The following is a 27,204-nucleotide window of genomic DNA, read 5'->3' as shown; positions in this document are numbered from 1 at the left end:
GTTTTAAATGTGTGTGTATATATATGTGTGTGTGTGTATATAGATAGTTTTAGTAATCTGTGCAGTCAACCAATAGAAATGCATAGACAAATATGTGTTCATTGGAGTACTCTGCAAAAACTGTTGTGCTGCAGATGATCTCTTAAGCATCAGAAGCACAGCCAGGCTGCGTGTGGTTCTTCTGCTCAGAGGGTGGTGAGAGCTGGCAGGCACTGAACATGTTTTGTGCAAACTGTCCTGTTATTGTGGTTATCTGCCTGCTTTACAACAGCAAACAAAATACCATTTTAAAGTTTTGTTGAGCTTTGGGTCAAAGCTTGAGCAAATTAGTGGCTTGGTTAATGGTGTCTTTTTCTGTTGTCTAATTTATTTTTGCTGGAGCTAGTGAACACAAAGCAAAATAAAAAGGAAATGCTGTGAAATGACTGGAAACAGGCTCTGTTTGTAGAGTAGTGAAACACTTCAACTACCATTGCCCAGGCTTTGTGGTGAGTGTGTAATCTACTTGTATTTGTATTAGGGATGTGCAGGATCAGGCCAGGTGCTTTGTGTCTCCTGTCTGCTGCTAATGATCCTCCTGTGAAAATAATGGAGCAGAATTTTTGCACTGGTGTGATCTAGGATTTGTTGAGCAGTCTGTTGTTGTGCTGGATGGTGTTTAAGCATTTCATTTGCAAAACTCAGCCTTCATGACCAAGCATGACCGTGCTACAAAAGGCAGGCACGTGCATCATGCTCTCGGGGACTCTTGAGTGCTGAGGTACACCTTGCACTGCAGGAAAGCTCTTCAGCTACTTACATCAGAAAATGCTTCTGGATGTTGTCAGCACTGAATAGGCTCCTACTGGGACACTGTTTTCATGGGGAACAATTGCAAATTGACTTGAGAATGTTGCAGGTAGCTACATCAGGCATCTAAGGCCCTTTTCCCTCCCAGTGCTGAGCACCTTGCCAGCATTCTGGCTGCGTGCCCACCTCTGGCAGACTCAGAAACAGACAATTTGCCCCAAGTGAAAGTGGCCTCTGGCCAATGTTTCTATTCTTAGAGATAAATGATTTTAAAGGAGTGCTGTTCTATCAATGCTGCAGCTGTTGTGGGCCTGTTGGGCTGCTGCTGGCCTCATTATCTTCCTCAGAGGCTGCCGACAATGAGCCTTGACTGTGCTGGTGATAGTCAAGTGGAGGTGACATGGAGATAAAAAATATCTTTCTTTAGCATTATTTAATATTTTATGCTCTTTAATAGCATTTACTATTTGATGATAAAACAAAGGCTGCAAGCTCTCATCTTGCTTTATGAATTCCAGTGGTTTTACACCTCTGTATGAGTTTATGAGTGTTCGAAGCTTTCCTCTCTGCATAATTACCTGGTTATTGATATGAAACAATTTGCATAACTAAACTAGGAATTAATGTTTGAATAGTTAGTTAAACAGTTTTCTTTTAAGTTGCCCTGAGTTGCCTTGCTGCCTATTCTCCTCCTGTTATCACATTGGTACTACAGAATAAGAAGAAATATGTTTCTGCGAAATCCTGTAATCGGGTTCTCTTTGAATTATAAACAGTCAAACCAGATAGGAATCCTTTTGTTCTGTTTTTTAAGCAGGTGAGACAGATCGAGAGGAGGAAAAAGAAAAGAATTCAAAGTTTGGTGTTTCCTCAGCAAGTTTTGCTTCATCTTGCCCAAGTAGAAGTATCGCATTCCTGCTGTTTCAATGTCTGTAGTAGTTGAAAGGCCCATCAAAGCTTAAAAAAATTTTCTCCACCTCTTTGGCTGGATTCCAGTAAAGCAGTTCTAGAGGAGGGAAACAGCTGTTTGTGCTTCTGATAAATTCATTCATTTGGACAATATGCAATAATTGTAGCTCCAGTACAGACATAAATGTCACTAGGAAACATCTTTTGTTCAAGACCGGATGATTGGATTGCGAGATATTATTTGTCAATTTTAAAGTCCTTTAAAATATCTTGCCTTTTCATTTCCTGTAGTTAGGCTTTATCATGTTCTGCTGTCATAAACTTCTTACTATCCTGTAGCGGATTCACCCTGTGGGAAGTTGCAATTAAATGACTTTCAAACTATTTTCTTTCAGTCTATGATTGTAGTATTCTTAAGGCCTGAATGTGTTTGATGCACAGGTTCTTGTACTGCTCACAAACTCCATCCAGGCTTCATCAGAAACTTGGTCTGGGCTGGAATTATTATTTGCAACTGCGTAGTTTTGGCATGGCAGCTCTAAATCCTAACAAGATACAAGGCATGTGTTTGGTGAATGACTCTGAGGCACCCAGGAGCTGTGTCTTAAAACAACACAAGCAGCATGTTAAGTGGCACAAACTGTCGAAGAACCAACATGTGTAATGTCAAGTCATGTAGTGAGTGCACTGAGAAGATGCCTTGACTCCTTCTACCTTGGGGAGGCGTTGGCTGAATTCCTGTTGACTTTTTGATGGCCAAAGTACCACTAAAGATTAATCTGAATAGAGAGATTACTCATCAGTCTGTATTCCAACTTCTAAATTTGTCTACTTAGATTGTTTTTCCAGTCTTTGTCTGGAGGAGCTCTGTGTTGTAGTTTACTTCAGTCAAAAACATAAATGGAACTACTTAACTTGTGTGTGAGGGAAATTAGTACTGCCATTAGTTTGGAAACGAATGACATGTCTGAAATATTGTGTAGATGGATTTAGGAGTATAATATATGTAATATATACTGGCAACTGAAACAGATGCAAGAGTAAACAGCAGGATCAGATGGAAAATTACAAACTCTCTGGAACTATTCTATAAAGATATTAATGGATTCTCTGTTGGTCAGTGATCTCCTTTAAATGTGGCTCCAGTCATTCAATGTTACCTACAATACTTTATAGAAAATGTGGTTTCAAATAATTTGAACGTTTATGTGATACAGCAGTCTGTGTTTATGTGGATGCTTTGCCAGGATAAAGCACTAAGTACATCGAATGCTATTTTTCTGCTCTGTGACTGAAACAGAGCCAGCACATACAATGCACCTTACATATTATCTTCATTCATCAAATTAGGACAAGTTAGCTTCTTTTCTTTTCATATATTTAGTTCTGTGCAATAGTGGCTGATTTGGGGGAAGGAAAAGAATGGATACGTTTAATGACTAGTCTGCTTACGTTATTTAAAGATATGGAATGTATCCTGAAATTGTCACTTGTACCACATTACCTATAAATCAGTTTTAGTAAATAAGATGTTGAGGATGCAGTTATTTAACACCCCCCCATCCTCTCACCCCCACCCCTCCCCCCCGTTTTTTCAATGCTTTCTGTTGTTTTAATATATTCAATACTTCTGTTGCAGAATAAATGGCTGTACAGCAATCCTTTATTTTTAAATCCTATCGAAATGTAGGAAAAGTAGTTTCTTAAGCATTTATTTTATAGTAGCTTGAAAATGCTCTTGGACTACATAGTTTATAAAGTTATTTTAAAACACAAAACAGATTATTTATATTACTTTCAGGTTTGAAGATGGTTCATTGAATATTTTATAGAAAGATATGCCTGTAAAAAGAAAAAAACAACAAAAAAATCCAATGATTTAGGCAGGTGTGAGCAAATTTGTGCCTTACAACATTTTAGAATGCGTGATGCGAGATGAGGTTTATTGTTTGTATTTGGACATAAATTCCTGTGGTGGTTGAAAGTAGAATGATAGTGTAAAAGGATGGATGATTTTATGAGGACTATCATTTTCAGCAGAGAATAAATCATAACTGCAGCCTTTCATTTCAGATACACTTATGAATCTATTAAGCATACCTACGCTTGTTTTTATCATTTTGAGAGGGGATTCTTAACATAAGGGTAAGAGGAAAAAAGAGTGGTGAGAACAGTCAGTGTTTTTGCCTGGAGAGGAGCAGGTTATAAAACATTAACAGAGTTGTAATGAATGTAATATTCACTTGACTTTGCAGTTGTGGAAGTTGGTGTCTACAAAATGTTTTATTATTTATGTTGAAGCTGCTAAAAGAAGCTGTGCAAGAGATTAAAGACATGTGCTTGTACTTCTAACATGAAAAACACAGACTCAGGGAAAACGTCTGTAAATGTATCTAGGTGTTTAAGGACCTTACACAATACTGATTAACATCTGTAGACTCTTTTCAGTGTACTTTTTTTCTATTTTTCTACATTCAGTCTCTAAAACATCAAAATGCAGCATTTGCTTTTAGTGTTCTTCCAAAACAATTTGATTGCTTCGAGTTACCGGCTTGCCACATCACTGCTGTTCCATCTTCACAACTTTCAGTTTCCAGTTTAATGTTTAGAAATACAAGAAAGCAGGCAGTGAATATGTAGTAAGAGAAATTCACTGTCTCAAATCTGATCGAGTGTCATCAGCTCTTTCTCTTGATGTTTTATAAAGAGAGTAGGGTAAGTCATTGCTGACTGACTTAGAGCTGTGAAGAGTATTCTTCTAGCTTTTGGGTTAAGAAAGGCGTTCTGAAGTTCTTAAAACTAACTTGCAACCAAGATCCATTTCTGTTGCTTCCTCTCTCCTTGGCTTTGAAAATCTACAGTGCTAGAAATGAATGAAAAACTCTCAAGTTATTTCAACTCTACAACAAGACTTTGTGTTGTAATACTACTCAAACAGCTTGCTTTGATGGCTAATTGAAGATGCATGATTTCTTTTTAAATAGAGGAATTTGAATCCCCCACACACCTTCTTTTAAATATACTATAGAAGCCTTTTCATTTTGCAAATGAAAATGCAATTATTTTACATCCCATATACATTTATTTAATAGTTACTCCCTAGAAATTAGGGTTTATTATCTGATCCATTAGTTGTGAAATTAAAATGCTTTCTTTGAAACATTTCCTCCTCCTTTGCTCTTTTTCATGTTAAAGAAGGGAGGGAGACTTCGGAAAGAACAACCTTTCTCAAATTTGCATTACGGAATTGCTGCATATCACCTAACTATAAAATATCTTGAGTTGATTTAATTTCACATTACTTGCAAAGTGGACTATGTTGGTCTTTATCAATTTCTAATGTGCCTGCCTGTCATTGTCAGCCCTGTATTCCCACCTTGGTTTTAGATGGTCGCAAGCAGAATTTGAGCATTCTTGCTGTCAGGAGCAATTATGTTGCATCAAATCTGTGTATTATATTCATGCTAATTTTGTTCAGAAACAAGCAGTACAAGGAATTCTGAGAATCCAAGACTTGAGTTTCCACAGGGTGTCCTTTTGAAGTGAACCTTTTATGGGTTATTTGTTTTTTTGTTGCTTTTTTTTTTTTTTACAGATGACTACCTATATTCTATATGTGTGCATGTGAGTCTCACTGCTTTAATGAGAGTTGAGTGAGTTGTCTGTATCTTTGCAGCCTGAGTCCTGTTGGATGTAGTCCTAGTGATTTCACAAGGGTAATGCTGTAAACCTTGTGTTTACGGGGTGTGTGTGCAGGTTTTTGCACATACTGCTTTTGGGGGAGGTATTGTCTCAGGTTACCTCCTTTGACACAGGTTTTACTCATAACATTAATTTGTTAAATAAATAAATCCTATGTGACATTCAGATCTACATTTCAGCATGAAATTCTGGGGGAAGCTAGTACTTGTTTTATATGAGCTAGCACAGACAGAGCTTATTTCCATCTCTGTTCTTCTGACAAAAGTAAATAAATAAGAGGGTTCTTTGTCGAATCACGTTTAGTTTTGCAGTGCCTTCAGAAGATGTGTCACTTGGTCTCAGCACTTTTGCAGTGATGTTGATGGAAGACAGATGGAAAGATTCATCAGTACTGAACAAAATAAGGAGAAAGCCTCCTGTGTTCCATAGAAACTCAGTTCTTTTAAATTCTTCCCTTTCGAAAGTTAATTATGTGATTGCTGCATACTTAAGAGCTGAGAAGAACATATCTATAATGAGCAGAATCCATATAGATTCCTAATGCATCTTTTTTAGCTCTCCCTGTATCTGTGGGTGCTTACTGAGATCATTTACAATAGATTACTGCTGCTTTTTAAAGCACTTTGCCTCACTCCATAATTGATGTATTAGTATATCCCTTAAGCGTATTTTCTTGTTCATCTTCACTCCATTAAGATTAAACAGAATGGCCATTAGGTCATAAAGAAATAAAATATTCACTTTGCTGCTTACTGTGAAAAACGCTACTATTATCTGTCAAATAAAAAGATTAACTTTGCCTTCAGGTACGTTTTTAATGGCCTTTTAAATATAGGCCTGAACCACTGTAACATACAGTAATAGATGAAGGACTTTCTTCATCAGGGGGAAGTATCTTAATTAGGTGTCAGCCCCAGACTTTTTGCTCAGCTCATGCTCTTAGCCATGAGATTCTTCTCCATGGTTATCTGATTTCATGACACAGTTGTAATGCAGGTTAAAATTAGGCAGCCAATTTGTACTTTATTACTTGCTGTAGACTTTTTAATAGGTTTTAATTAAAATGTCAAAGATCATATTCTCTATATATTGCCTGTTCAAATAAGAAATGAGAAATATGAGTTTGTGAAGATGTGAAGTAATTCGGTTTTCAGTCTGTGAGCATAAACTACATTTCCAGTGATACATTTAATCATGGAAAAAACTCAGATTTCTCTGGAAATACAGGCTTGCAGAGCAGGGCGTGTTTCCCTAATTACCTCTATTCCCTTGTTCATTTTCTCCACTGTGCTTCTGAGAAGGGTGGGGGGATAGGAAATGTTTCAGATGGTGAAAGCCCTTTTAAAAGTGCATCAAGGTACACCGGTGTCACTCCTGTATTCTCTTATGGTTGTGTAGAAACAGGCATAAAGGATGCACAGCATCATGATTGCTAAGTGTCAGTATTTGGTGGTTCTCATTGATATTGACTGTGAATTCTGCCCTGATGTTGCTGAAATTATTGGAGTTTAGTTGTCTTTCATAACTGTACAAGCTTTGTGATATTCCTGTCCCTGTTCTATTTGTTTTCCAATGCTACTGACTTCTGTAACACTTGAGATCTCCAAGGGAAAAACCACCTTTCTCGAGAAGCCTTGTGTGCTATAATTCTGTTCTATGCTTTTACTTAATAAGATGAGCAAAATTATGTGATATCCCATCCATTTTCTAATGGTTAGTTTTTAATAAAGAACTCACTGAAAGATGAAAAGAAATATAGTTCCAATTTTATAATCAGAAATAATTCTTAGCTGATATTGCAAGAAGTTCCTGTACCTTATTTTAATAACAAGTATATGTATTGTTAGTTCATGATGAAGGCTCTCCTTGAGTCAGAAACTTAGCACTTAAGGTGACAGTTGTTTTGCTTGGCTGCCTATGACACCTTCCTGAGCACAGACCTTTGCATGCTGAGCCGCTCTCGTCTGCACTGCCTGGGAGGGAGGGAAGGATGGAGCTCGATCCTGCTTCACTGCTGGTGTTTGGACACTTCCCTCTGCAGTTCAGTGTGCCTTGTCCAGTGGTTGGGACACAGCCCCTGTAATTCTTACAGGAAAAGTAAATTTTTCTTTTTACCATTATTTTTTCTTGCATGAAAGTATTCTTACTGACAAGTCCCTCACTTATTATGTAAATCAGGTAATTAGCTGATTATTTGTTCTCCACTTAGCAACGCAATTGGAAATGTATCGTACTTGGCAGTATAGTAGAACAGACTTGAGAATCATCTTGTGAGTAAGCTCTTCTAAAGTGTTACCTTCAGTACCCTGGAAATCACTTACCCTCTGCTGGAGGATAGGTCCCACTATAAGTGACTGATGCATCTCTTTTTCCACTGAAGAATCATAATTTGCCTGGCCTAAGCTTGCAGCTGTACCTCATCCTGCTTTTAGCCAAAGGCCACAGGACAAGCTGCAGTAAGTACTTATGATCACCTCAGCTGGGCCCTACTGCAGAGGAGGGCTGGAATTAAGTTAAAAACATAAAATGGAGATAATTTGCTCCTTTGTCAGTTATCTGTAAACATTATCTACCAGCCTATTTGCAGTGTAATAGCCAAGCAATTTCTTATGTATTTCTTGTGTAAAGTAGAGGAAGTCGGTTCCTTATAGATTTAGGCTTGCTTTTATTTTCATCCCATCTTTCCTTCTAATGTTCCTGTAATTGCACTGAAAAGCAATTTAGTAAACTTCATATCAGCCTTTTCTGAAATTGTTTTCCAGGCTTCTCTTAACAATCACCTCTGCTTCAACCTGTCCCAGACTGTATGCCATTATTTGGTCGATTCTTCTGTACTTAATTTTACGACCCTTCAGAGTTTATAGGCCACATATTCTTTTCTTTCAATAGCTGTACAAAATTTAGTGAAGGAATTTAGTTGCTGGCCTTTTATTCATCAATAATGTTTTATGGGAAAACCTTTTACTCCACCTGCTGCCCCTCTCCCCCTCCTTTTATTTTGTTGAAAGTACAATAAATGACCATTCAAGTCCGTTTTCAGTTTTTATTTCTGCCTTCATCTCTTTTCAATGTCTGTTTTGGGAAGAATAGGCTTTGGTTCAATTCCTATATATATAATATGTGTATATATTATGTTTTTGTTTGACCAGTCTTTGTTGGGAAAGGAAATTGTGCTCTACATAAACATTAAATTTACTAGGAAATTTCTCTAAGTCATATTTATTGCTAGTCTGTTTTGACTGTCCAGATGCATTTCCCTAACCTTTTCCCAAACCCAGTGACTTTAAAGCAACGCAGAACAAGCAATACGGAAAATAAAGATCTTCAGCAAATAACAGGTAAATCAATTGGTTTCCATATCTCTATGATCTAAGTCTGTTCCCATTGTTGAAGCAGGAAAAAAAAATGTCTGGAATAAGGATGATTGAGAGGAGCGTTAGCCTTCTTTTGTGAATGGAGCCCAAGATTTTGCTTTGTTCTGTTTTTCTGACCTTCTGTTGCTGGCATGTAATAACGTGAGTTGTTATGGCTGTTTCAGTTAGACAGTCGACCTGGTTGCTGCCACTAGTTTTCCTCTCAGATGAGTTTGCTCGATTTCTATATGACCTACCACAAACCCAAGCTGTCCTAAAGAATTTAGAAGAGCTTAAAAATATAGTAAAATAAAGGGAAAAGGATGGTGGCTGCTCTGGGAGGAGGCAGTAGTAGCCTTGCACCAGGCCAAGTTGCTGCTGTTCTTGTTGTTACTCTTACCAGTCATTTATGCCCCTTGAATCTTAGATAGCTTTTGGTAAAAGAGAGGTTGCTGGTATGCTCTTTTCTTGATACTTTGCTAGGAGAGCAATTTAGAATATATTTGTTTAGTACATGCTAGTGAAGTATTGAAGTTGAGCAGTAAAAACGCAGCTTAAAAGTTGTTCACGTAGTTTGCTTTACAGGTGACACAGTCCCCTGGTGTCGTCATGAAGACACAAATAATTTTCCCATGGTTATGTCCAGTAATCTTGTCTTTTCATAGGAGGTTCTCTAGGCTAAATTGCATTTGATTTTCAAGAAAGGGAACGCTTGTATTGTCACTTCATTACTATCAGTTTGTGATGCACAAGAAAATAAGATACGTTCCAAGCTGCAGGATAACTCTGTTTACTTCTGTGGCTGCTGAAGAGAGGATGTAGCATGGTTCCTCGTGGTTGACAGTCATTAAATAGGCATTGGTTACCATTCTCCTTGATGGCCCTATAGATAGATGACACACACCCCAAAGCACTTTCTCTTTGCAAGAGATGAAAATAACGAAATGCGCCATGTGCTCAAAAACTGTGACCCCCTCAACCATTTTAACAAGCATGTAAGCAGCAAGCATTAGGGCTTTTCTAAAGAAATGGTACCCTGTTCCCCAAGCCATGGAACGTGTTCAGGAGATGCATCTTTGCTCCTTTTAACTGAATTAATGAAAAATTCAGTCCTCTTCCTTAGATTGCTGACCTCCTACAAGTACAGGAGAGAAAGAAGCTGGTGCCCTTCTGGCTCTGATAGCATGATATTCACAACTTAGTGCTAAACAGATAATAACAAAATAGATTGGGATAATTATTATGAATGTTTACTCCTCTGTGTGGATGTAGTGTTTATAAATTAACTGAAAACACTTACAAATCTGCATAACTAATTGCCTGTGATTCTAATGCTTTCAAGCTATTCTAATAAACATTTAGCAAATGCTTTATAAGGCCTTAGATGGAGTATTTTAAAATCAATGATGCTATTTTAATGTTGCTTATATTGTCTTTACTTGGACAGTGTCTTATCCCTTTGCCCCATTTATTTCCGACCATGTTCAGTGAAGGAAGGTTTTGGTTTAAATAGATCGAGATGTGAAAAAGATGTTGGATCTGAGGTTAAAGGGCTATCTCATGGGTGAGGGATGGCCAAATTCATGCTCCTGGCTTAGAATACAGGTAGTACATGGTAATCCTAGATACAATCCATACATGGTTCTCCCCTTGCCTTGTTGGCTTTTTCATCCTCTGATTTAACAGTATTAAATTGTCTTCAAGGTAGGGATGTGCTAGGGATGTGGACATTAACAAGATCTGTGCCCTTTCTTTTGCTTGGGCTACCTCTGTCTTCCAAATCTGTTTGGGTATTTTATCCCTTTTACATTATGAGTGTTCTCCTAAATACCTTTGAAAGTGTCATGCTGGTACTAGCTCAGCAGCACTTAGGTGTTATGGCAACAATGCCCAGCTGTGTTGGGCAGATATGAAGCTTGACAGCTTCTCCCATCAGTATCAGCTCATTCAGCTCCACATCCTTTGATTTCCCTTTTCTGTCTCTAGTTTCCTCCAGCCTGGCTGAACTTAAAACCTGTAATGTGATGAACAAGGTCCACGGGGGCACTAATGCTTAGGAAGAACCTTGATTGGTTTTTCAGCAGCAGAGATGAGAAGTGGGAATCGGGTCTTGAGAGTCAATGTCTGAATTATGCTTAGTTTTTCTTGGCTAATCTGAGACCATACCAGTCTTTAAGGGTAACCCTGTGGGGATGACTGCTGTCCATCCTTTTAGGGAGATGCTAGAACCCTGCAGGTAAGTGATTCCTGCCCTGGGCAAAGTGCTGCGCTGCTGCTGCCTGTCCTGGTTTCTTATGCAGCTCTTTCTGAGGCCTCAGAGGAGCAGGGGGGTGATGCACAGGAGCAGAGCAGAAGTGTTGGAAATAGATGATATTTAAGATCCCTTCCAGACCAAGCCGTTCTGTCTTCAGTGCCTATGAGAAAGGCTGCCACACGTTGATGAGATCATCACTTTAACAGCAGCCGTTTATCTCAGAGTGCTCTCTGGAGGTAAACACAATGATCACTTCTCAAGTTAAAAGCGTCATTCAGGCTGCCTATCCCCTTAATCCCTTTTGTTGCTGAGGTGATTTGGTTCATCTGATCTATTTAAATGATAAAGCACGCGACGGACTGTTTCTTCAAGAATGCCCTTAACACCTATTTTAGTGTGATTTAGGATTCAATTTAGGATTCAATAGCAGATGCAAAAAGGAGAAGAAAACAAAACAAAAAACAACCCTCTTTTTAAACAAGATCAGACTGGCTGCAAACGTTATTCTTTATGTTGTGGTTAAGAAATGCAAAACGGACGCAAAGTTCTTTTGCAAGTGACAAAGAAACCAGTAACGTCTCATCAAGAATGATTATAGATGGCTGCAGTCAGTTTTTACCTTGGAAATGGTGCTGCTTTTTAGGTGGAGTAAGCGAGTTGCTAAGGAATAGACAGGCTGAGGGTTTTCACGATGAAAAATTGTTGAGTAGTTGTGGGAGATTCTTATTAGAATGGCTGTAGATGAATTAAGAAATATAGAGGAATTTAGAGGTCAATGAAACGGTTCTAAAATGTCAGTATAGGCAAAGTCAAGAACTTTATCTAACCCCCAGTTCGATGGAAGCGCTGGTGATAAATTTTCCTACAGCTCTCCTGGTTGCTGTGCTTTGAATATAGCTGCAGTCACTGTTGGCCTTTGTTTCAGCAAAATTCTGCCTCTTGTTATGGAAGTTGCATCTTGACAGCTCTCTGATGTTGTCCCACTCCTGTGTAGGATCTGGTGTGCTGTGAGCTGGATTCAGCTTTCCTCCTCGCGCAGTCTGGGCTGGGGCCTCCCCAGTGCAGCTTACCTGTGCATTTAAAGCACAGACTGCTAGAGGGGCACAAAGCAGGAGTGATGGTAAAAAGCTGGTCCTGGGCTTTTGGTGGCTCATTCAATAGACAGGAGAGGCAATGAAAGGAAAGGACTTCAATAGAAAGGAGCATGACAGAGTGCTAAGCACTGCAAATCCAACTCCTGTCCTGCTGGAATACTGCTTCACTGTGTTGTCATCCTCTTGAATATTCTGGTCAGATTAGATTTCCTTTGTAAGTTTAAGAACATACATAAGGGATTATAAGGCTGTTTGAGGCATCAATCTGCTTCTGTGCGTGACCGGTCTAACGTGTTAAAATACCACAATTAAAATCCTTAGTTTCATAAAATCAATTTTAAAATGAGATTTATCAGATCAGGAAGAAAAAGACTTTTAGAACTGGAACTTTCCACTTTCTGTAGGTGGTATCTGTGCTTATTTTTTCATACATTGTGCTTAGGTTTCCGATTATTGTACTACAAAGAGAAGACTGGTAATTGTTTAAAAAGAATACTGGAACTCACAGATTTCTTTTATATAAAGATACCTGACAGCCATCTTTATTTTCTAATTTATTTTTTTTTTTAATTTTTTTGGTGGTGATACACCCCAAATACTGCCTTGCTGGTTGTTAAACCTAAACATTTGTCTTGTGCTCACGGCAAAGCGGTTGGAGTAAAATATGACTAGAAAATAGGCTGTATGAAATTAGGCCTGCCTCCTGCTGGATCCAAGAGTGTTTATATCTTCAGTACGTCGTGGATCCTTCCTATTGGTCGTTTTGTGTTCTCTACAGAATATATGCTGCTGTATTTTGCTTATATAGTTATTATAAAAGCTGGGGCCCAATGAGAAATCCTGAAATTTTGTTGGAGGGCAGACCTGTGTCAGATTATCACCCAGTCTCACTAAACAAGTATCATGAGATTTACAGCGTGTTAGATTGACATGGATTTCTCAACTGCCTCGAAACCAATAAAGCAGATTAGTGAGCATCTGATCTCATTAATTAGATGAGTGAGGTCTAATTGTCCGGGCATCAGTTTGAACAGCAACAGATAACTTTTTCTATTTTCTTTGCACCATCTGAAGAATTAACAGTGACTCTGAAGAAAGTTTTTTGTTAACTCTTAACTTCTGTTAACAGTAAATACCAACAACATTGCTGTTAATCTCAGAGACTGCAGAGTGGCCTAGTTATGAACACTAAACATTAATGTTACAGCACGGCAGTTTAGTAAAAACTTTTAATCAGCAGGCTTAGGTCATATATTTCTGAGAATAATATGTATTACTTGTCAAGGTTTAATATCCACTAGTGGCTATATTAAACTGTCCACTAGATTGTTGATTGGAGGGCTGATTTTCAGTCAGTGTGAAAATACAGCTTGAAAGAATTGGTGAAGTAGTGCTGGTTGATATCAGCCCAGGATTTGCATCAGTGATTACATTGAGAATGTTGATGGTAATTAAAAGTATACCTTTTAATTCTTGAATGTATTATAATTTATTTTTCTCAGCTTTCTTAATTTTCCATTGTTGTTGACATGAGTGAAGATCCTCTGGTTTACTGCTGTTTTTTGTCCTGTATCCTAAATATGCCTATAGTTCTGACATGTGTGGTAGGGTGGTTTTTTTTCCCTCAGTCACACAAAGTTCTTGTCCTCTTATAGCCTTATCGTCTTCATTCTAATCACGAATTGTTTGAGAATGTATGTACAGTATTATGTTTTCATTGTATCAGCAACTTGTATAGGCTCTAACACTTAGCTTTAAATTAATTATTTCATAGCCTAGTTGTGCCCTAGGGAGTTCATAGTGTACTCACATGCCAACTTTCTCAGAGCAGCATTTAATATCCATAAACTCTGTATCAGTCCCATTTATTCTTTAAAAAAATACTGAGTTTTCTTCATCATTATGATGGGACTGAATGGATCAGCATAAAAGTTTCAGTGTCGCATATTAGGCATTGTAGGATTTCTTCTTTTATTAATCACTCTGGTCAAAGAATTAAGTAAAGAAAATCAAGACTCTATTAAGACATAACCAAATTCTAAAGATAAAAGTCCAAATAACTTGCAAACTGAACAAAATAAAAAGCTTTAATTTTAATAAGGTGGAAGGAAGAAACTGCTAATGCTTGTGCTCTTGGAATATTATGGGCTAAAGAATCCACTGATTGGTAAAAAGGCAGGTGTAAGATAGGAAAATAATATGGTTACATGCTACTAATAGGTCAGGATTCCTGATAGAAGAATTAATAGATTGGATGAATTTGAAGAGGTCAAGTATTTGGTGTGGTGATTTGTAAGAGTTTTAAACTATTTGATTAGTTATAACTAATAACATTCTTATCATGAGGCAATTCAACAGTGCTATTAACAAATAATAATAAGCAAGATATCAGTGAAATTGTATAGTTTGTACATGGTATTTTATGTGTTGTCAAGGGATGTATTAGGCAACCTAGATGTTGATTTATGTATGAGCTGTAGGGAAGGAGCTGCTAATAAAATCTCACCACCATGAGATGAACCTTGAGCAAGTGAATTCTTAGTAGCAAAATTGCTGAGATTTGTATGTTTAATATGTTGTAAAGCAGGTGTTTCATTATACTAGTATCAGTAACAAATTATTTTAGGCCTGAAGCAAAAAAAATAATTGAAGAATACATTTTCATTATTCTTCAAATTGAATGTAATATTTTAATAATTGAGAAGAGTATAATGAGAAAAGGAAAGTTAAATGTCTTGTGTAGTGAAGAGAGAGAAGAATCTTGCAAAGGTTTATCTGACAGCGTAGTTCACTTCATCTTGATACATGTCAGTTTTGAAATAAGGAAAAACATGTAAAAGCAAGTTTGCCTACTATAATGAATAAAAGAAATGTGCCAGTAAGAAGGACAAAAATAATTATAGTGTTTCATCTGAAGAAGTGTCAGTCTTTGCATTTTTATTAAGGGACAGATTTCTATTCTTAAAAATAATAAAATGCCACCCAGTAACCAATGGGCTTCTTTGTTACCATGGGAAAAGGACATTTTCAGGTCATACAAAGGGATAGTTTCATGAACTGTTCAGCAGCAATTCTTGCTCAGATTCTTTTAAGTGAACGATAACTCTGATCTTTAAGGTAAAGAAGATCCTTCTTTAGCCTGAGTTCAGGAAGCTTATTTGAAGAGCCTTATCCCATCAGAGGTATCTTGACTGAATGGTTATTTTTCTGCTACATCCAATTGTTTTGTTAGTGCCAAGGAAGCTTCTCTGAATTTCCATGAAGAAAAATGGCAGCAGTGTCATAAAGCAGCTAAGATGTGCCTAACGCATCCTGACAGGACAAAGAAGTTTTAAACCCTGCAGGATAATGAAATTATGATTGCTTTGAATAAAATCCCTGTGTTACATTTTGGAGGTTTCTGCACTGTTCAGAGTGTCTGATGCTTCATTCTGTGGGATTCCCATACCTCTTCCCTAGTTCATGCACAACTCAGTCAATTCTGCACCTTAAAATCTTTGCAATTAATTTTCTTTCCTGGTAATCCTTCTGTTTTCTCCCAGTACACCACCTCTGTTTCTCTAGCAGCTCTGTGAGGAGATTGCTCATGCTCCGTTTTTGAAGGCTTGGATAGAAGCAGATGCAGTGTACTTGCCTATGCCTGACCATTACCTTAGATGGAGTATAAAGCAAGAGGATAAATGGGACCAAAGGACTCAGTGGTGAGACACATGCAGGTCTTGTTCTGGCCACAGTCAAGCCATGTGCAGGTTTCATTCTTTCCATAGGTGAGTCATATTCCAGCCGTGTGCTTTGTGACAGGTTCTTTGAGAGCTGTTAGTTTCAGGAAGCAGGAATAAATAGGAGGTACCCTGTGCCAGCTTTACAAGAAGCTTGTGTGGAGGTTGTAGTGAGGGACTGATACTTCCATCTTCAAATGAGCTATGAAAATATCTGTTTACTCATTCTCTTTAAATAGAGAAACTTATATGGAACAGCGCTGTTCAACTTCATATGAGCAAACCACGTGGTTTAAAATGTTCAAAGAAAACAACACACCTTCACAAGGAAATGAAGCCTCCCAATTGCATCCAGTCTGCTAGGTATAATCACTGAGCGTTGAGTGCTCAGATGTGATACTCTTAAGAGCCCCCTGATGCTGTAGTTCTGTCCAAATTCATTTTTTGCACTGTCTCGTGGGTTTTACCTCCAGCTGCAGGAGGGCAGTTGCAGGGTTTAATGCAAGGTTTCCTGATGTCCCTTTGTGATTTGTTGCATTTTCTGGTGCTGATCTCCAGAAGGTAGCGCATCTTCATTCCTGTGACAGCCAGTGGTGTTATATTGTAAGTGCCAGCAGACTGGGGAGAGACTTGAGCTTATCTGACGATACCTTTGGGGGAGCTTTGCCTTTGTGAAATCCTACTTGGCTGTCAGAGGAGCTGAAACGTTTTCCCCCTCTCTTCTCAATTCACTTTTCAATCTCAATAGCTTATTGCAATGACAGGGTATCAAAAGGCCTAGAAAACTAATACCATACATCAAGCACCTGTGTATTGCAGAGGTCTGACAGTGCTAACAGAAGAGATGGATTTTATATAATCTCTGTCTCCTGAAAAGAATAAAAGAAAAATATTATAGGCTTGACCTGTGATCTCATTGAAACGGTCTGAGTTTTGTCTGGGTGGCTTGACAGAACTGGATGCCCTGCCTGAATGCTGTTCAATTCAGTGTTTATAAGCAGAAATGCCCCACAAACAAGAGTTGTTATGAGCACCCCTATTAATTATAGAGGAAATCCTGAGAACACTGGTAATATTCCTTAGAGTTATTTTTTTTACTCTGGTTTCTGGTCTTGTGTCAGTAATTCACCTTGACATGTTGATAAGCTGGGTATCTGGAAACATCAAGATGACTTCTCTCCTTTTCCCAGTTGGCTCTGGAAATCAGAAGAGTTCAAAATGAGAACTCTATTTTCTGTGTTCAACGGAAAAAAACTATCTGTGGTTTAATTCTGTGCTCCAACTTAGGATGCATTAATGACTAGAAGTTCATAAACTCTGGAGCAAGCAGAAAGGTGTACGTGCTGCCTGCTCTATGGTGGGCTGCCACTCAGAAGTCCCCCTTTCCCCATTCCTTCTCTTGGGGAGGAGAAGGGCAGTCTTTCAGCATGTCCTAGGAAGAGCTGATGGCTATGATTTGAACAGAGAGATACCAAGGGGCTGAACAGGGCAGGAGCTTGGGAAAAGGCCACGGGTACTGGGATTTTCCTCTAGCAGCAAGGAATAGAGTGAATGCACAGATATGTTATTAGGAGGATCATGCCGTTCAAGCATCCTTTCACATAACACGTCTTCTAGCAATGGGAAAGCCCAGCTTGAAAGAGTTTGTTTCAACATTGTGTCGGTGTGAGGGTAGCTGGGATTTCAGTACTGAAGGTGGTAGGAACAGGTCCCCATCCCACCCTTAAATTGCTACACCCTAGGAACAGCTGGTGCTGGGAATGTATGAAATATCTGGATGCATGTGTAAGTTTGCAGGAGTGACACACTTGTCTATCAAAGATCCTTGTGGTGCTAAATTGAAGCAGAAACATATGTAATGTGGCTGCGAGCAAGGAAGTTTGGGGAACTGCTGAATTATGTATTTCCTGGTAAAAATGCTATTTAGTACTTGAGCTTATGAAAGATGTAAACACATAAACATATATGTAAACTGTACTATGGAGAAGGCTTGATGTAACATGCAGAGCATGTGTTGGAAATAAGTATTTACTCACACAGTGTAAAAGTTAATCAAACTGAAACGTAACAGTAATCCAGTGTATCAAAACAGATTTTCTGCTTACTGCTAAGAAAGCTTGTTGCTAACTTGGTTGTTGGGCTGAGTTTAGGAAATAGGACCGGGAGAGATTTGAGATATTTTCTGCTTGTTGGAGTTTGCTATGCAGAGTAGCAGTTGCTCAGAGATGGAGAAGACTGTTAGTTAATCACAGGGAATTGGAAAGAAGAAACTTAGGAGAATTCAGTGTGATCTGATGCACTTGGGATGCTTTGTGCATCCTGACTCTGTGTCATGTCTGACAGTTGCTCACCCACTATGGTTGGTGCAACATTCAGATATGGTACATGGGCTGTGCTAGCCCAGAGAGTTCTGTGCTCCTCAGGGCTGTGCCATCACCAGTATTGCTGGTGAAATAATAATTGAAAAGGAGTGAACAAGCTAGGGATGCAGTAAAATCAAAAGCAGTGTATTCTCCTCTCAGACAATTAAAGCATAATAAATAATCATGTGAGGATTTACTGAGCATTGGCACCTCTTATTAATCTGTTTCTTGTTTCAGTAACCACAAGAATTCATGGACTGGCATTAATTAAAGTACTTCTAAATGGGATCTAGCTACTGAGTACAGTACTAATAGGCTTATTTTTCTTCTTTGCTGTTTGTGCTTTGCCTTTTACAGGCTAATTTGATATATATTACTCCTTTCTCCTTTACTATACATAACTTCTTAAGTAATTCGCAGAACAGTGTAAACAATTTATGCATAGTATGTGCGCTGCCTGAGGTCTCATAGAGAAATATTAGGAAGATGGAATTGCAATATTTTTGTAGGAATGTATCAAGTCAAAATGGCATTTCTTGAGATTTCAGAGTTTGCTTTGCAAGGTTGCTAACAATTTATTGCTTTTAAGAAATAGGATTTTTTTTTCTCCAGAGGGTGCCAGACTGATAAATGCAGGTTTTTTTTTCTGTACATGCCACCAAATTCATGCATGAGGTCTGCACTGGGCCACAGACTGCTCCGAGCTCTCTGATAAACGACAGTCTTTCCTAATCCTAAGCAAATGCTGTGATTGACTCGCTTTGCTTCGTTCCTCTGAAAGAGCAATAAAAAATGGTGGAGGGAAGTGGAGAGAATTTAGACATCTTCTCCTGTCAGTACCACATGCTGATCTGCTAATGTTTTAGAGAGCTGCTTGCCTAGCTAGCTATTATTTTCAAGTACATCTCATTCTTGCTGTGCACTTGTAGTTATTTTTGTAGTTATTTTTGTTTGTGTCTTGGGGGGTGGAGGGGGAAGGGCTTCTGCATGTAGAGCCTGGAGTTATTTCAATAGATGAATTGAAGAATGCCAATATAAAATGAGCTTACTGTAACCAGACAGACAGTAACTGTCAGAGTCAGAGAAGAATTTCTGCAGTCCCTAAATACACAACAATCTGTTATAACAAACAGACCATCATAGCTCCCCTGCATGAGGCAGTTTTCAGTGTGCTGCAGACTAGAAACATGTCTCTGTCTGTATGAACACACATGTACATATATATATGCATATGTATGTGTGTGAATATGAAATGAAAATAATCTGTCTTTGTTTGGGAATATATGGCTTTCTAGTTACAAATGTCAAGATTCTGTCATTTACTACTTCCTTACTTCAGAGCACACCAAGTTGGATTTATATAATGTTTGGAAGAAGAGCTCCTAGCTCTTAGCAACAAGTTCAGTGGAACAAATGAGGACATCATAAAGTAATTCATCCTGAAGTGTTACTGAACAAAGACGAGGTAAATGACCTAGTTTATACAGCAAAGAATTAGGAGTGTAGTGCTTTGCTGATAATATTGCTCAGTTTTTAAACTTGCAATGTACATTAAAGTACTAGAGTTTAATTACATTGCTAAAGCCTTGCTTTTTAAAACTGATACTTGGTAAACTGTATATGTTCATTCCAGTCTCGTCTACTTAATCAGCAGCTACAGAAACAACAGAAAGTAGATAGTCTATTCTGTAGATATTGCAAAGTAAGAAGAAAATTGGATCAATTTTCTGAAAACTTGTGTTAATCTTTTATTTCTTCTAAATTATCCAGTGTCCTCCATTAGATTATGCATTTCATACAAGTATATTTTAGGGTTGGGGAAAATAAGTTTTGTTCTTACAAAACAAAATGCGTTTTTACATAAATTTAGATAATGCTGCTTATGTGATAAGTTCTATTCCAGCTATCTTTAGGGGGAAGAAGAAAGTAATACAGTATCTAAAAAACAGACTATGTTTATGAATTAAAACCAGAAGCCACCTGTAGACCAGGTTTACTAAAATAAGAAACCTTGTAATGAAAACTTGTAATGGAAACCTAGGGAAGTTGTGCCCTTCTTTTATCAATCCCACAAACATGCAGTACACATGGCTTTCTAAAATTCTAACAATGGAAACTTGCACTAAGCTCTAAAAATTAACCGAACCTTCTTCAGGTTGTTAGTATCATCTCTTATTGTCATCGTGCAAAATGGCAGTAGTATTGCACTTGACTGAGAACTGTATTGCTATATGGGATAAGCTAAAATCATCTCATCTTGTAAAGTAGTTTTGCGGTGTTAACAGCAAGGAGAACCAATAAAGAGTAGTTTATTGCAAAAATGCCACTCTGAATACACCCAACAGAATAGAAAAAATGAACCTGTTCTCTTTGTATATGCATGTATGTGCTATACAACAACAACACAAATATAATCATAAATGCACATGAAAAACATTGTATTAGCTCCTGTAGCCCTCCTTGTTTCCTAGTAAGACCGTAACTTTTTGGTTGTTCTAGATTTCACAAATACCACTCTGTTTGTTGACATACTGATGTGAGAAGGAGGAAATCAATTGCAGTAACCTCTTTACTTTTCCTCCTGCTCGTATAAGTCTTTTCAGTTTTCCTTCTGCCTCCAAAATAAACTATTTTCTTTTGGCCAACTTTACGTAATGTCCAATTTGTGTACAGCTCAGTGACCAGATCTTGTAACAGTTTACAAAACCACGCTGATCCCAAAGCCTGAAAATACGCTTCAGCCATTTAGTTAAAAATGTGGGTCTTAGCTTTCAATTTTCATAAAACTGTTTTCAGAATTGGCATAATTTGCTTCTGCAGTGTATCTTTCTTGTACTCTCTGCTTTGTACACATACTGAGATCCTGTACTGCAATTGCTGCCATATGGGAAAGCAAGTTTAATTTGACAGTGGAAAACCAATGCTGGGTAATCACACTGCTTGTGTAGAAACAGATATGCATTAAGAGTAAAAATTATCCTATTAGGTCTATCAAGCAAATCTCAGTTAAGTAGCAGTGATTATGATTTATCTGAGATTATCTACAGCTCTGTTCATGTTATCCGCCTAGATGCATTCAGGCTAAATACATCTTCATGAACTTGCCATCTTTCCTAGGACCAAGGAATTGAAAGAAAACAGGGGAGCAGAGGAAAAGGCTGAAAATTCAAACTCCTGCATTCAGTTTCAACTTTTCCTGATCTGAAGCAGGGTGAGATCAGGTTAGTGCAGGTGCATGTGGGGAGTAGCTGAAGTTAAGACCAGAAGCTTTATGTTTACATGGGGAATAAGCACCAGAGGGCCAGCTGGAGGGGTCCTGGTCAGCGTGAACTGATGGAGCTCGAGGCACGCAGGGAGCAACGGGGTGGCTTTCAGCAGATGGAGCTGTGCAGGACTGCTGGGAGGTGGACGGACGGTAGGCTGTTAATGTGAGCTGACAGGCCGTGCACATGTCCTCGCTCACAGAGCAATTGCACAATAAACGCCAGCGCTCCGGGAGATCCCGGGCACACTCCCTGCAGAATTCATCCTGTATCTTTTCAAAATCAACCTGGCAACTTGTGACAGGTACAGTCAAACAGCCATATGTCTCTTGCCTAATTACAGGAAAAGTTACCGTGTGCCTAAAATTAGAGAAATAAACTCTCCGTGTAGAGATATTTAGCAGCACAGACATAAAACACTGGCTAACCGGAGAGAGCAGGTTCTTAATCAGCGTTGCATGAAATGTGTGAGTGCCTGCAGTGCGTGCCAACGAGGCAGGGCTACATCACTGCTCTTTTGCAGAACTAAGAAGCTTGTCCACATGTGTTAGTGTCCAGCAGCCCTGCCAGGGTGGGAGCTTCCTGGCCCAGGTGCTTTGGTGCTAACTGCGTGCCCTATTCCCACATTCCTGGGCTGTGAGTTGGTTGCGTGTGCAGAAACAAAGCAAGGTTTCCCAGCAGCATGCCAGCCCTGGAAACTCACTCAAAATACATGCAGCTATTCAAGGAGATAAGCTACAAATCAGATAATGGCAATTAAAATAATTTTTCATTGCCAAGCTGCTATCCAGTGATGGCAGCCATTCACAGAGTCTTTAAAGTAGTTGTTCTTTTTCCTTTTATTTTTCTCTCTTGCTATATGTATAACTGAATGTAGTGTTGTGCGCCTTCCCCATTTCTGAACTTTTATGTGTGCAGGCAAGCAGCAGGTCTTAAACATGGAAGTATGCTTACGTCAGAATAACTATAGAATATCTTTTCATGTTCAAGTGCGTCAGTTAGTTGACTTGGATTTTGATACTATTCAGGAGTTCAGATGAGGTCTAACAGTGCTCTGTGGAAATGTGCTTTCCTTTATTGTGGTCAGAGCTGGTAAAAAATTATCTACGTGAGCATGCCTCTTCCTGGGGTTGTGATGTGTTCAGCAAAGTATTTTGCTGAACTTTTTCCTCCAAAGCCACAAGCCCAAAACCTGGGTCAAATGAGCCCACTCCTAATTTTAACTGTGTCACTAAGACAACTACATTTGGAGAGATGTTTCTGATGTCAAGTAGAACAGCGTTGGAAAACAGGCATAGTTTACATGTTAAATAACAAATCATTTATGTTTTAAAGGGAAAAGGATAGTTTAAGAAAATGTTCAATTAAAATCTTTTTCTTTCCTCATAAGAAGGTACAAAACAGATCAGAAAATATACAAGGCTATGGCTTTTGTAAGGGAAACTGTTGATTGCAGCCTGAACCTCTGATTTAACCATCTGAGGCAAGCGACGAGTCAGCTGTGGGAGCACAGGTGAAGATAATTCAGCTGGGCTCCTAGAGGGGGTGGCGCTTGACTCCATCTCTCCTAGATGCCATTTAAGGGCTGGTCACCATTAAGGCAGCATCTCTTTCTCAGGAGATTGCTCCTTTGTGGAGTTTTTGTGACGAGCCTCAACATTGGTGAGCATCCATCTTGACTGGAAGCCTCAGCGCTGGTGAGTCTTTTCTTGGATACCCTCTGGCTATTTACTCTGTAATTGCAACTATACACTTGTATTATTCCAACTATACAGCTTTTCTGTGAAGAAAGTGCTTCAGGTTTTTAAGATGGCTCATGTGACATGAGAAGAAACGTTGTATCTGTCAAGTTCTCTGTTAGAGCTCTTAATGACCTTCTCTGACTTTTCTGCATAGTAAAGATGTATGGCCGCTCAGTGCGTGCACCTGTGTGAACATTTAATACAGTCTGGATGGGTTTTATTACTTAACAGTGTGTTCTGCAATTTCCAGTAGCCACATTTGGAGCAGTAAAGGCTTTTATTGCCTGAAATTAAAAGCACAATCTAGAGTCTGCTACTGTTCTGCAAACATTTGAAACAAAATAACTAATCTTTCAAGTGAGCTCCAAGTTACCTACCAGCTGCTGATTTCTACACAGTAAGAGTTTTCTTCATTACTTTCATCTGACACCTGTTTGTAATTGAAGCTTTGGGTCATCATTAACACATACTGCCCCAGGCCTTTTGGAAATCATTAAAAACTATTAAAAATCGGTAAATATAGTACATTATAGGCATGGGAAATTGAGTGGGAGTGCTTCAGAGTGCTTGTGGAGTGATGACAACAGTTCAGCAATGCTGACAGTGAAAATCAGATAATTCTCTGCCTTTTCTATGTATGCTGTCTCCTGTTTCCCAAATATTGTGCTTTTAGTCTTTTCAAGTTTACAATCTGTTGGTTTTTGTCTTTTTTTTTTTTTTCTTTCTGGTTTTGGAATTGCATGGTTTACATCTATACAGAAACTGATATTGCAAATTTTGCTGTTTTTCCTTTTATTTATTTTATTTTTTTCCATTCAAATGGAGCAATGATTCTCTTACTAGATTGGGACTCATGACAGTTTCTGATTAGGACCTTAGCCTAGGAGTCTCCTCCACCCTTGGCCAGCCCTTTCATACCTCAAAGGTATATTGAAGGCGTTGTTTTAGGTTCTGCTCTGTGTGAATAACAAAGGTAAAACATGGGATTTGCACTTTAGAGCTCACTGTCACTATTTTTCCTTTCTGTTACATTTTAGCTGTAGACGCTTGCAGAGTGGACTTAAAAGCCATGCAGGAGGCTGAATCCCATGTGAACTTTAATACAACTTTCTCTTTTTGAACTTGATGTTATTTTTCCCCTTGTTCTCAGGCTGGCCTGTGTTAGTTACTGAAACGTTAGCAGATTGGGAATAGGAAAGGTGCCAGCTGATGCTAATGTTTCCCCAACATCAGCAGCAACAACAAAAGGGGGGGTGGGAGGGGAGGAGAGAATAACTGGAGAATATGCTTTCTTTCTGCAATAGTGACCTTTTCTCAAAAGGTTTAAGAGTAAGAGGTGACTTACAGTTTGTTGAGGATAATATGCTAGTGTGATTTTACCATTTGTTCCTGAAGCTCGGAAACAGTAATAATACAGACATTGTGTTAATGAGTTTCAATCACCAGTCTGTAGCCCACTAAGCAGAGACTAAAATAATACTAGTGACTATGTTGTATACATTACCTTATTTTATCCATATTTTAAGATTATATTCCCTGGATTCCTTCTCCTTTAATCTAACCTCATTTACTATGAAAACTCCTCCCACCTGAACAACTTCAGAGATGCTGTAGATTTTGAATTAGGATCTTTTCAAGCAAATCCAACTTGTTTAAAGGAAGAGAAATTAGGCTGCTGTTATGTAATAAAGATAATTCCTGCCACATTTATTTCAAGTTGTCCTTTTTGGTTTTGTTTGGGTTGGTTTTGAATTCTTGTTTTTCCCTAACTGATGCACACTGTTCTGTTATTCAGAGTAAATGTAATGCATTTGCATTTTGCTACTGCAGTCAAAAGCTTAAATTTGATGTGTGTTTTGGGCTGAGTTTTATGTTGAGATGAGTTTTTGTTGTTAACTTTTTGCGGTGTGTAATGATGTGTGAATGTGTGCATAAGCGTTACAGTTAGGAAATCAGGATGCAGGATGTAAGCGATGTTTACTTTATCTGCGTAAACAAGGTTTAACAGAGAGTGCTTCCTGCTATGTTCGGATTTGTTTAAATGTGCTCTCTGCTGAGCCACGAGGGTTTTCTAACATTTGTTCATGGTTTAGGTTGGTACTTTAAAAAATCAGAAGTCCATCAGCCTAAATCTTCCATTCATGTTGATGTTTGAAACTAACTAGCTACTTATGTAGTGAGCAACTGACATCTGTTAAGAATTTACTTGTTTTTCTAATGTATTTGGTAAGGTTTGAATTATTCCTTCTCGGTTTACTTCACAGGAGGCATCTTTAGAGATTTGATAGGTATTGACAGATTCAGGAAATGCTTCTTTTGTAGCAGCTGTGTACTAACAAGGATGATACTGTGCGAATCTTTTGTGGGCAAGCGTCTAATTATGTGGCAATTTTGAGTGAATAACATAGCATGAGAATAGGTTCATCTGTAAGGAACTGACCAATAAAAAAGCCAAAACATTTGTCTGTGCTCTGTAATAGATTTGTGGTGGAGCTTGGGGCCCTGAGTGATCTATAGATCTTTCCATGACATTAGTTATTCCAGCACCCACTCTTTCACTTCACCTTGATTAAAGTGCAGTCTCTCTTAGGCTAGTTTGGAGAACATCCAGTCTTAAAATGCCCAGGGGGGTTGTGGAGTCTCTTTCTCTGGAGATATTCAAGACCTACCTGGATGCCTACCTGTGCAACCAGGTGCAAATGAAATGTCCAACAAAGGGCAGTGAGAAGGGAATCCAAGTACTTATGTGCATAAATGCTCGATTATTTATTGATTGATTGATTTGGAGGGAAAAAAAAGAAGTTAATTCTTTCTGCTAAAGAAACCTCTGAGACAGTTTAAATTAGACAACTAAAACAGTGAAGGGTCAGCATTTCTGCTATAGTCTTCGCTATAGGCATGATGATGACAGCAATCTGACATCCATTATTTACAAGTATCCTAAAGGAAACCTTAATATATGAAGAATAATGTGCTGTGGAGATAAGGCTGAACTGATTTGTTCAAATTATGGTAAGGCATCATGCCTCAATCTAGTCATTTTTGAGGAAGGCTATGAGTTAGGCCGATATTTATACCTTATGTAAATCTGAAAGTTAACAGTAAAAGAAGAAATTTGAACTATTGATGCACGTTTTATGCGTCGAAATTCATAGGAAATTTGTGTACAGCTCCATGAAATTATGGATAGTCATAGGTCAGAAGGGACCTTTGGGATCATTCTAGATCCAGCTTTTGCTGTGGGACGCTTCAAAAGAGAGGGCTGGGACATTAAGGTATAGACTTTGTAATGTGGTCGGTAATATTGCCGATATCAGACTGCAACCTAAACCAAAACACAGTTTCTCTGGAACACCTCAGTGGGAGGTGTTTGGGCATCTGTTAAAAAAATGTCTCAGGACTGTATGTGTCTGCATGGCGTGGGGAAGAAATTAGTGAAATACAAGTGTTACAAGTCTATCAGATATATGTGAGTTTGTTTTCAGCTCATATATATACACACAATAAGTAAAGCATGGTGCTTTGGTCTGAATAAGGTAAATAAAAAAGAAGAGGGAAAAAAAAGTGATCTGCTTTATTGTTTTATACCTTGATATGGATATAAGGAACTAAACCGATTTATTTTTTACCATCACTTTAGCATTGAGTGGTGAATGTCCCATTTTATTGCCTTTTTTCATGGTTTGTTTGGCAGCAATTATAGTTTATTTTAGTCTTTTTTTTTTTAATCCTTAGCTACTGTTAGGGTACTGTTAAGGTACAGCATTGACTGCATCTTCAATGTTCTTTCTGTTAGGAACATGAAATAAGGAATTGTATATAAATATTATCCAAGAGTTCCTACTTATTCATATATACTGAGGAAAAAAGAATAATGAATTAAATTACATGGTTTAAAATACAACAGGAATACAAAGTAATGTTTATTCAGTGTAGTTTGCCTATGGCATTCATTGTCATGACCTTTTATTAAATCCTGTTAGAAGCAATTGTTTCAAAAGCTTTGATTAATATTT

The 27,204-nt window shown here is 38.3% G+C and overlaps 1 protein-coding gene across 1 annotated transcript in view; it reads left to right on the top strand.

Annotated features, from left to right (window-relative positions):
- SPON1 (spondin 1) overlaps positions 1-27,204 on the top strand; it is a 164,600-nt gene that overhangs the window by 65,323 nt on the left and 72,073 nt on the right. The gene's annotated exons all lie outside the window — the stretch shown is intronic.

The sequence above is a fragment of the Coturnix japonica genome, chromosome 5 (assembly GCF_054131305.1).
Source record: "Coturnix japonica strain WE chromosome 5, WE-NBRP24, whole genome shotgun sequence".
NCBI classification, from domain to species: Eukaryota; Metazoa; Chordata; class Aves; order Galliformes; family Phasianidae; genus Coturnix; species Coturnix japonica.
This window is presented reverse-complemented; position numbering and strand designations above follow the sequence as displayed.